Source organism: Biomphalaria glabrata, chromosome 4, assembly GCF_947242115.1.
Source record: "Biomphalaria glabrata chromosome 4, xgBioGlab47.1, whole genome shotgun sequence".
NCBI lineage: Eukaryota > Metazoa > Mollusca > Gastropoda > Planorbidae > Biomphalaria > Biomphalaria glabrata.
The window spans coordinates 36,598,487-36,610,779 of NC_074714.1; the positions used below are offsets into that span (position 1 = coordinate 36,598,487).

General features: G+C 34.3%; 1 protein-coding gene across 2 annotated transcripts in view; it reads left to right on the top strand.

Moving 5' to 3' along the window:
* The first annotated feature begins 3,027 nt into the window (after positions 1-3,027).
* LOC106054046 (globin-like) overlaps positions 3,028-12,293 on the top strand; it is a 38,658-nt gene continuing 29,392 nt past the window's right edge. Inside the window, exon 1 of one of the 2 annotated variants that reach the window (XM_056027005.1) lies at positions 3,028-3,424. The gene's annotated coding sequence lies outside the window, so the exon portion shown is untranslated. Of the gene's footprint in view, positions 3,425-11,786; positions 11,947-12,293 lie in introns of those variants that run through there. The other variant, XM_056027004.1, reaches the window with a different exon arrangement.

Below are 12,293 nucleotides of genomic sequence, written 5' to 3' on the forward strand. Positions count from 1 at the left end.
CTATACGTTTTAGTTTACCGAGTAAATTAATTTGTTTGTTTTTTCTTAAGGATGCACTATGTTCATCACTAATTTTACGCATTTTAAAAACAAGATTTAATAATCGGGGTTTAGTGTTATTTACCGCAGTGTATTGTAATAACGGGGAAATATTGTCTCTCCAGACGAAAATGCCATTTTCGTTTTAACAACATAATGAGGGAGGTAACTTTTCAAGATATGCGTTACTCGTACAATGGGTAAATACAGCATTACCTCCCTTAACAATCCCCTTACTTCAACTATCCCATGGGGAAATGGGCCCTGGCGATAAATTACCTGATAACGATGGACATCCATTCTTACCTGTTCTTACAGTATGTACAATTTTGATCTGTCTAACTACGTAGCTATCTATTTATCTATCTATCTATCTATTAATCTATCTATCTATCTATCTATCTATCAATCAATCTATCTATCTATCTATCTATCTATCTATCTATCTATCTATCTATCTATCTATCTATCTATCTATCTATCTATCTATCTATCAATCTATCTATCTATCTATCTATCTATCTATCTATCAATCTATCTATCTATCTATCTATCTATCTATCTATCTATCTATCTATCTATCTATCTATCAATTGAGGTTTGATGATGACCACTTTCGTCATTCACGTGACTGTTAGACTGTGGTCTCTAGTCTCAATGATTACAAACACAATCTTATTTATACTGAATTACTTTTAATCATTCCACTCCGTTGAGACAGCCGTACGGAATAGAGGCCCTGTGTTGTTAACTGTTCGCTTAGTATGTAGTTCTACAAGGGATGTACAAGGAATGGAAGCTCAAAGTAAAACATAAAATACGTTTTAAAAAAAGACAAATCTCTTTAATAGAACTTACAGTGAGATTTTTTTCGGCTCTAATTAACAAATAAATATTAGATTAAAAAAAAAAAGAACATTATTTACACCGCGGCATTACAAGCCTGCCTTCACAGATTTTCTAGCCCTCCATTTCTGTAAGTCCCCTTTAGGTTTAACTCTTTCATCCTTCACTCGAATGGCCCGCAAACCCTATTATGGAGTAATCACAAACATTTCTTAGGCTCATCCTTTGTAGTCTTCAGATCTACCTTCTAACCTGCCTTTTAACCCCCCCCCCAAACTATTTTTAATGAAACGCCCCTGCCCCAATACTTTTGGCCCCTTGTAGATTCAGTGGAACAGCCAGTTGTACAATAAAAGGTCCATTCTATTCTTTACTTTTTTGTTTTGTTTTGTCAGTTATGGTCCTAAATCTAGAGCGGCACCTTATTTAGAGCAACCCCTCTGTACACGGCGTACTATACACCCACCCTCAAAACAACAACAGCAACAATACGTTCACACACTCGTACTTTGAATAGGCCCCGCCCTTCACTGTGACAATTTAGTTTTTGCTCTAGAATTAAGGACTACTTGTAGACCTAGGTTTAGTTTTTGCTCTAGAATTAAGGACTACTTGTAGACCTAGGTTTAGTTTTTGCTCTAGAATTAAGGACTACTTGTAGACCTAGGTTTAGTTTTTGCTCTAGAATTAAGGACTACTTGTAGACCTAGGTTTAGTTTTTGCTCTAGAATTAAGGACTACTTGTAGACCTAGGTTTAGTTTTTGCTCTAGAATTAAGGACTACTTGTAGACCTAGGTTTAGTTTTTGCTCTAGAATTAAGGACTACTTGTAGACCTAGGTTTAGTTTTAAAATTGTTCTACACACACGCCCGCTTTTATACAGATGTGAAAACACATTAGATAATCACAATGATCTAAGGATAGTCCCTCACATGCACTCTGACAAATTATATGTGAAGAAATATACACAAATAACAAATTGGAACCAGAAAAAAAAGTTACCCACCAAAAATGTGTTAATATTGTTCATATCAGCACATCTTTTTCCTAAACATTAATTTATAAAACTCTTAAATAATATACAACAACCACGTGCATAATTACCAGAAGACATAAAGTCTGTTCAAGATAAATATCTTCGAAATTCCTCTCAAATATTAAATAGACAGAGAGATAATGCCCTATTTACTATAGCCTATGTTCTATTCTACTCAAATCTATTTATTTAATTCTGCTATCTATCTATCTATCTATCTATGCATCAACCTAGGCCTATATCTATTAGTATCTATCTATCTATCTATCTATCTATATATTTATCTATCTATCTATCTATCTATGCATCAACATAAGCCTATCTATTTATCTATCTATCTATCTATCCATCTATCTATCTATCTATCTATCTATCTATCTATCTATCTATCTATCTATCTATCTATCTATCTATCTATCTATCTATCTATCTATCTATCTATCTATCTATCTACCTGTTTGTCTGTCTGTCTATCATCTATCTATCTATCTATCTATCTATCTATCTATCTATCTATCTATATATCTATCTATCTATCTATCTATCTATCTATCTATCTATCTATCTGTCTGTCTGTCTGTCTGTCTGTCTGTCTATCTATCTATCTATCTATCTATCTATCTACCTGTCTATCTATCTATCTATCTATCTATCTATCTATCTATCTATCTATCTATCTATCTATCTATCTATCTATCTATCTATCTATCTATCTATCTATCTATCTGTCTGTCTGTCTATATACCTAGCTATCTATCTATTCAAGTTTTACTTGTAACAATCGATGCTAGACCAATGCAATGCTCCAGAGTCTGCACGTGTCGCAGTGAGCGGCTATAACACTCACGTGCACATTTCCCCTGGGCTCTGAGAGTTCCTGGCCTCTCGACACCATCGATAAGCATTACATCTTCCTGAGCCCCCGGAAACGATGTGGGACAGATATAGAAGAGATTATGTCCATTGATTTCTCAGGCGCTGGTCAGTGGGGCCACCGTGTGACATGAGTTGAACCCGAGGATTTGTGTCAAAAGGATGGACACCTTTGATTCATTAGAAAAATACTATTTTGGGAAAACAGTGCTTTTGTTTGTATTTATATCTAGGTTAAGAAATATTAAACCCAGAAACCAAGGCCAGTGAACTTGAATGGAGTAAATTGTATTCTTCTAGTCTAGGCGGCTTAAGATTGTGAAGGCCCGAAGGCTGTAGTTTTATGTGCCTGTTTACATAGCTGATCACACTCATCTGAAGTGCACTGTTAGGAGAAGGCTGAATTATACACGTTTAAGGATTGCTTGAGATAAAGATAGTTTAAGGCCTGGTATTTGAGGACAAACATTGTGGATTAAATAGTTGTACATGTCACATGGTTGAAATGTGTGTGCGTGTGTGTGAAATGTATTGCACAGGATAGTGGATGATATTTTTGTCTTATTGTTTACTTCCTGGAGTACGCCAGCTGTTTAGTTCTTTAATGATTTGACTATAAACTTTTAAAGGTAAGTTTAGGTTGAATTAAGCTTCCTAACAATAATGTATGTGCGTGCGTATCTTTTTTTTTTTTGTTTGCTAATTTTTTTTATCTTTCAATAAACTTAAAGAAACTTTAAATTTACTCAGTTATCGCATATTATCGGTACATTATGACTGACTACGCCATGTTTTTGTTTTTTTAATTATTGAATAATTCCAATGATAGGCCTTTAAATCTTAGAAGACTATACGCAAAATTATCCTGAGCATTAATTTCATAAACTCTAGAATCAATAATGCCGTACATTCGGAAATCCCCGAATGCTGTATTTCTTTGAAGAACGCGGTAGTCCTTTCAAAACCTATGTTGGCTCTAGATCTAAGTCTACTTCTTAAGCCAAATTTACATTTATTTATTTTTTACTTTGAAAAATTATAACGGTCAAACTAGAGTTTTCCATGTGGCCAACAAGCTGGTAATTCTTTTCTCAGCGATATACATCAACTGTTCATTTCTAGGATAGCCTAATCGTTAGAGAAGTTTTTGAGATCAGACATCGTGTCCAGGTTCCATGCAGGTTCCACGAAGTTCTGAATTGAATAGAGGTATTGCAATAAAAACAAATTAACTTGTATATCAAAGATCCGTTTCAAAATCTAGAAGTACTCAATTGGTGTCAAGCATGTAGCCTATATTTAAACGAGAAATCTTAACTTTGAAAGCATATAAGAGTATATTTTTACATCTAATGTAGAGCCTACTTTATTTTTTATTCATTCAATATCATATAACCAAAAATAATAATGATACAATTTGTTTTTTTACTAGCCGGATATGACCCGCGGCCTGCGGGCCTTAGTCTGGGTATTACTGATCTAGTGGACTGAATTTAGGTCTATGTCAAACATGGCGAATTCTACCTTATTATTTTTTTTTTATTTTGCTACTAAAATGAAAGTAGAGTGTGAAAATAGGTTTTCCAGTTTAGCCGCAGTATTGATATCAAGTATAAAATACTGTGAAACCGGGTTAACACGCTTTGTTAAAAAGTTTCGTCCTTTAATAAATATATATTTAGTTTTTTTTTTATTTTTTATTTTTAGAGCCATCCGGTTGTGGGTGGGACATTAAACATACACTGCGACATGATCTAAGGGACATTTATGCCAAGTTTTATCAAGATACATGTCGTGCGCATCTGGTAGGGTATTTTCGTTTGAGCACCATAAGGTCTTATTAGTTCTGTTTCTAAGGATGCGCTATATTGGTGTCATTGTTCTTTTGTTGTGCCTTGAGATGAGTCTCTTTGTGTTCTCTTGGTCTGCCTTGAGATTGAGTTATCCGTGTGGTGTTATTCCCCAGTATTGGGTAAGTTAGTTTATTTTACTATCTTCTACATGTCGTAGCTTTACAATCGGTTCTTTAATAATCGTGAAAATGGCGGTATCAAAGGAGTGTGTATTTTTCTTATCTAGGGACGCAGGCTTGGGACTCTGCTGGAGTCAAGTCTGAGTTGTAGGCTTGGTAGTTGACTATTGCCCGTGGCGTTGGGTTGGCGTTGTGAGGCCTGATTGACTATGGCACTGAGATTAAGGTGTGCTATAGCCCTTTGAATGTAATCTGTAATTGCCATTGATATTTATTCATAATGTATGCCTCATAATATCATATATATCATTAACTCATTAAACCTTTGTTGTTATATGCAATATTGTTATTCACTAGTATACGTTAATATTTGGTTTATTCGTTCCTAGATATTTATTGCATAAATTGATTACTAGACTGTTAGGGGTGCCCAGGCAGACGAGCCAAGGCTAAATTATAACCCCGGCATAAATTTAATAAACACTGTTCAGGTGGGGAGCCCGGCGGAGTACATCATACCCTAGATGAGCGCGAGGACAAAACACACCTGACAATACATACATATATACATACATATATACATACATACATACAAACACACACCTACTTTCTACTTTCTATGTTAGATTAGGGCGGCTACTAAATCTCTACCGGCTGAATCAATAAGGCGAAGCAAACAAGAAGCCAAGTGGTGCAATGCCAACCGGTCGGTCGAAAGTGGCCAATGAATTAATAAAATGATTCGTTTTTTTTTCTAATGTATTGAAATTTTAGTAATTTTACTTAGCACCCATTGTGTATTTATCTTTATTAAATTATCATTATGGCATAAAAGATAATAACAGAATTGGAATGTTTTTTGGTAAATGATTTGTTTCACAATGAATGGCTCAATTAGCATTTTTTTTAAATCGGGAGATGGCCCTTGAGTTGGCCTACGCTACTGCTACTGTGTAGACTAAGACCTTTGTAACATTTAAAGTAAGTCATTGACATTGTTTACACTCGGCACTCGGCACATTACATTTTTGTTTATGCTATGTAGTTGAAATCTTTCTTTTGTATACTTAAAGGAATAACTCACTATAATACTCAGTATGCTAAATCTATTTCGTTACTAGCGGTGGGATTGCCCGCTGTACACAAGAAAGTCTCTGTATTGACATAATGTTGTAGCCGAGACTAGTCACGTAGCACATTCACACCTAGACCTGGAACGCCTGATACAGCCTAAATAGAAGGTCTTGTGACGGAACCTTTCAGCTGAGAATGAAAAGTCTCATCGAGTTTTTTTCTAGTGTGCGGATTAAGTATTAAACTCAGCTCTACACTGCCCTGTTAAATAGCGGACACTATAACACGTTAGATCTGAACATGTTAGATCTGAACTTGTTAGATCTGAACATGTTAGATCTGAACTTGTTAGATCTGAACATGTTAGATCTGAACATGTTAGATCTGAACTTGTTAGATTTGAACTTGCTAGATCCGAGCTTGCTAGATCTGAACTTGTTAGATTTGAACTTGCTAGATCTGAACTTGTTACATCTGAACTTGTTACATCTGAACTTGTTACATTTGAACTTGTTAGATTTGAACTTGTTAGATTTGCACTTGTTACATCTGAACTTGTTACATTTGAACTTGTTACATTTGCACTTGTTACATCTGAACTTGTTACATCTGAACTTGTTACATTTGCACTTGTTACATTTGAACTTGTTACATTTGAATTTGTTAGATTTGAACTTGTTACATCTGAACTTGTTAGATTTGCACTTGTTACATCTGAACTTGTTACATTTGAACTTGTTACATTTGAACTTGTTACATTTGAACTTGTTACATTTGAACTTGTTACATCTGAACTTGTTACATTTGATCTTGTTACATCTGAACTTGTTAGATTTGAACTTGTTAGATTTGCACTTGTTACATTTGTACTTGTTACATTTGAACTTGTTAGATTTGAACTTGTTAGATTTGAACTTGTTACATTTGAATTTGTTAGATTTGAACTTGTTACATCTGAACTTGTTAGATTTGCACTTGTTACATCTGAACTTGTTACATTTGAACTTGTTAGATTTGAACTTGTTACATTTGAACTTGTTACATTTGAACTTGTTACATCTGAACTTGTTACATTTGATCTTGTTACATCTGAACTTGTTAGATTTGAACTTGTTAGATTTGCACTTGTTACATTTGTACTTGTTACATTTGAACTTGTTAGATTTGAACTTGTTAGATTTGAACTTGTTACATTTGAATTTGTTAGATTTGAACTTGTTACATCTGAACTTGTTAGATTTGCACTTGTTACATCTGAACTTGTTACATTTGAACTTGTTAGATTTGAACTTGTTAGATTTGAACTTGTTAAATTTGAACTTGTTACATCTGAACATGTTACATTTGATCTTGTTACATCTGAACTTGTTAGATTTGAACTTGTTAGATTTGCACTTGTTACATCTGAACTTGTTACATCTGAACTTATTAGATTTGAACTTGTTAGATTTGAACTTGTTAGATTTGCACTTGTTACATTTGTACTTGTTACATTTGAACTTGTTACATTTGAACATGTTACATTTGATCTTGTTACATCTGAACTTGTTAGATTTGCACTTGTTACATTTGAACTTGTTAGATTTGAACTTGTTAGATTTGCACTTATTACATTTGAACTTGTTACATCTGAACTTGTTAGATTTGCACTTGTTACATTTGCACTTGTTACATTTGAACTTGTTAGATTTGCACTTATTACATTTGAACTTGTTACATCTGAACTTGTTAGATTTGTACTTGTTACATTTGAACTTGTTACATTTGAACTTGTTACATTTGAACTTGTTACATTTGAACTTGTTACATCTGAAGTTAGATTTGCACTTGTTACATTTGAAGAACTTGTTACATTTGAACTTGTTACATCTGAAGTTAGATTTGCACTTGTTACATTTGAACTTGTTACATTTGAACTTGTTACATTTGAACTTGTTAGATTTGCACTTGTTACATTTGAGCTTGTTAGATTTGCACTTATTACATTTGAACTTGTTACATCTGAACTTGTTAGATTTGCACTTATTACATCTGAACTTGTTACATCTGAACTTGTTAGATTTGAACTTGTTAGATTTGCACTTATTACATTTGAACTTGTTACATCTGAACTTGTTAGATTTGCACTTGTTACATTTGAACTTGTTACATTTGAACTTGTTACATCTGAACTTGTTAGATTTGAACTTGTTAGATTTGCACTTGTTACATCTGAACTTGTTACATCTGAACTTGTTAGATCTGAACTTGTTAGATTTGCACTTATTACATCTGAACTTGTTAGATTTCAACTTGTTAGATTTGAACTTGTTAGATCTGAACTTGTTAGATTTGTTGTTGAACTTTGTAAAATGAACAAAGGTACTTGACTTCTATTGTCACAAACATCTGCCACTCTTCTATAAACGCTGAGGTGTTATGTCCGATTTTGTAAATATCCTAGATATTTTGTTCTTAACCCTAGTCTTGAGATGAGTGGATGTCATTAAAGGACGCAATGATCAACAAGATCTAATCCTGCTCTGCGACTAATACAATGTCTCGAGACAAAGTATGTCAACAAGTTTCACGGATGTGGTTTTTGTTTTAACATTCTAGTCCTGTTGATCTCTTGTTCAAAATGTACTGGATAATAATAGCTATGTAGTCTTTACTTTATATCAGGGCCGGCCTTAGATAATCTGAGCCCTAGGTGAAGTGAATTTGGTATCCCTAAATAAAATTAAAAAGTAAAAATTATACAGCAAAAAAAAACAAATTCGCAATTTTATTCAAAACCTAGGGTACTCCAACAATACCTTTGAGGACAAGTTTCGCTATTTCTTCTCTAAAAATAGTTTTTAGAGTCCTGTGCGAGGCCCCCACCGATTTGGGACCCTATGCCTAAGGCCGGCCCTGTTTATACATAAGAAGAAGATAGGTAAAATTGTTTATGTACAATATGAAGGGACCAGATGCGTTGACTGCAGTCGTGGTTACAATATTGTGGGAGGGCTTCGGCAGACATATAAATTGAGATTACACTGGACTAGGGTTTACAAATGTACTTGTCCATTTTGTATTTCTAGAAGCTTGAGACACACTGCCAAAAACAACGAGATGGAGATCTAGCTATAAGCGAGTTTCATTGAGTTCAACTTGTCTGCGCTCTTGAAATAGACATAGTCTGGTCTTGACCAGATATTTTGTCCGGGATGTCAATATCACGTGGTTGGCTCAGCTAAGGGAACTAATCCTGCCTAAAAGGGAAATAATGAGGTCGGATGTTTAATCGGTAGATCTAGTAAACAAAAAGCACAGAAAGAGTATAATTAGCTTTAGGTATGTTTTATTCCATAAGCAAGAATGTTTATTATGTATTAGCCTACAAATAATGTTATCAAAGTTCACACGACAGAAAACATTAACCCAGAGACCTATATATATTATATGTAGACTGGAAATGGAGATCTACATCTACACTACAAAAAATATTTTAATTTTTTTTTTTTTTAAAGTTGAAACAAGGCGTTGTTTGTAGGGTAATAATATGTAATAGTCTTTTTCAACCCAAACCTATGTAACATATAATTTAATATTTAGATCTTGATCTAGTAATTTAAACCATGATTGAACAACGAAATAAGAGTACTCTCGTCTCATAATTATTATTTTGCCATTGTTAGATACATAAAAACAAAATCAATTTATTGAAGTGTACATAAGATGACTAAAATCAATAGACGTGAATTATTTCGATCTAGGATTTCGGAGTGTTATCTTAATGGAAACTAACAGGAAATTACTTTATTTCATGAATTTGCGTGAACATATAGTTCTGTGATTAATACATATATTAATATATATAGGTCTGTGAGTTGATCCATCGCGGATAAGAATTTGTTTCCGTTTTCCAGTCTAGATATACTATTTATATAGGTCAGTGCATTAACCATTGTTTAGAGAGTTTCTATAATTTTTGTCTTTATTGGTGCTTTTCACACTAAAAGTAAATCGCAAGACTCTACTCTTTGTTTGCACTTCGATTTTATAATACTCCGTTACCTTTAATTAAGCAATAAAATTCAGTAAGAGAGATAAAGAAGACAAAACGATATGAAGAAATGTGGTGGAGATTTGATATAACCTAAAAATCCCTGTTGCCAAATAAATTATAATAATTTATTTTGTGCTTCTAGCGAAGGCGCTTAGAAATAGTATTCTCCAGGGCTAACCAATGCTTCCCTCTACACCGGATACAATAAAAAGCTTGCAATTTATGGATTGGTATCTATGTATGAAAATGTTCAATGGAAATTAGATCTGATTAATGTTAAACTGAGTGGATTAAGAAATTTCCTCAATAAATCTCAATTAATATAATCACAGCCTGGTATGGAATTTAACCCTCTTTATAGCAAGGAGGACAGGCGTGTCTACAGCCCAGCGGACTCCAGGGGTTCCCACAATAGAGAAAACAAATCCATATTTCTACATGTCGTGTATTGTACGTTTGCAACTTTACCAATGATACTTTAAATCTTACAGTTGGTAACATAGTCGTGGTTTCAAAGTGTTCGCTAATAGTGTGTTCGTATTCTCCTAGTATACTCCGGATTTACTACATTGCGTGAACGTTAAAAAAATTTTTGTTACTAAAATATGCATATTAAATAATTGTATTTTTTTTTAATTGAAGGAAAATTAAATTGAATTTTCAAGTACTATCTTTTATAATACGGCATGTTTTAGTATTTTTATTACACTGTTTCTATCAACCCACTCTCTGTCTGTGTGGTAAAAAGGTTTGACACGTGATTTCTCCCACACCCAGTCTCGGATAAAACTAGAAATTTTGCACAATTATTTCTTTTACCTGACAACATAAGAAACAATTAGTTAACATGTAAAATAGGTCGAGACTATAGAAACAATAGATAGCTATACAATCTTCCATGTTCATAAGCCCTCTAAGCATGTTTGTAAAATGTTTTACAGGCTTCGGATGTTCCTTCAGAGTTGAAGAGTTTACTTCCTAATCCAAACCTCCCGCAGGACGACGGGGGATGGGAGCGGGCAGGGTTTGAACCCTCGACCGTCGATAAATCCGAACGACAGTCCAGCGCGCAAACCGCACGACCAGGCAGCACTCTACTAGCAAAGTTGTTACCGTGTTGGCACTCAGTCATGAGTTCGAATTCAGGTCTCCCCCCCCCCGACCTTTTTTTTGTAAATGCTTTTTTATTGTTAGTCTAGAATAGTCTAGATCTATATATATGGCTCCTTTTGTCTCGAAAGGCAATGGATGCGCCCAAATGAGTCACTGGTTTTGGCTTAATCTTGAGACGGGGCAGAATCTGGTGTGGCCACACCAGTCTAGATCTATTACACATTTAATTACATAACTGATCCAAACTAATTGATACATGTACGCTTAATATAAGCTTTGTTTTTTTAAAGCATTTTTCTTCTTTAATAAGTAAGCTTTAGAAAAAGTGTATGAGCCTTCACAAAATTATTCAGCCCCGGGGCTCCACCTACTTAAACCCTGTCCTGAGAGCTGGACATTCGAATTATCAAGTGAACAGCTCATGACATAGTCAAACATTTTACATTCGGAAAGGGAAATCGACTGGTCAGATGTACGAACTGGTCAAAGACAACTATAATCATGGTTTGACCATCTTTGACCACTGCTCAAGAATGGTGTCAAGCGTGTTCATTCGATAAAATACAAGGATGGAATTGACAACCTGGACTGCAGTAGTATCGTATAACTTCTTGGTTACAAGCTTTCTACTTGTCAACTAATACAACACACTGATAACCTGTATACAATATTTGTCTCTACGTAAAGTTTTTTTTTAGACTTAAAATGTTCATATGTGTAAGTGTGTGTGTGTGTGTGTGTGTGAGAGTGTGTGGGTGGGGGGTGTGTGTCTTTGATCGAACTTTGAACTATATGATACGTTTCTGTCTAGCGAAGTCACAGAGATATCTGTCCTATGACCTACTTCGAACGACCTCTACATTTGGGCACGTAGTAGTCTATTCAAGTTCCAGGTGTAGAGAATTCCGCTATTGTATTGTTTCGTTTGTGATTTGATTGAATTTTTTATTCCAAAAGTAAGTATTCCGCTTTAATTGATACTAATAATAATCATAGAGTTCTGCTGTAAATGTGCAGTATTAATTTGATTTAAATTAAAAATACATTCAATTAAATATAATTAAATTGTATAAATACATATATACACAAAAAGTAGGACATAAATAATCAATACTAGCGCTTTTTTTAGGACGGTTACATTATTCCAACAGGCATGCTTCACAACTCGCCAATACATAGTTATACTTCTAGTTAGGGTGGTGCCCCCCCCCCCCCCCCGGGGTATAAGGCTTTGTGTTGTAGCTCTGTTTCTCTCCGAGCCCGTTCTAAGTCTAATTATACATAAGAATAGCATCATGTTTGA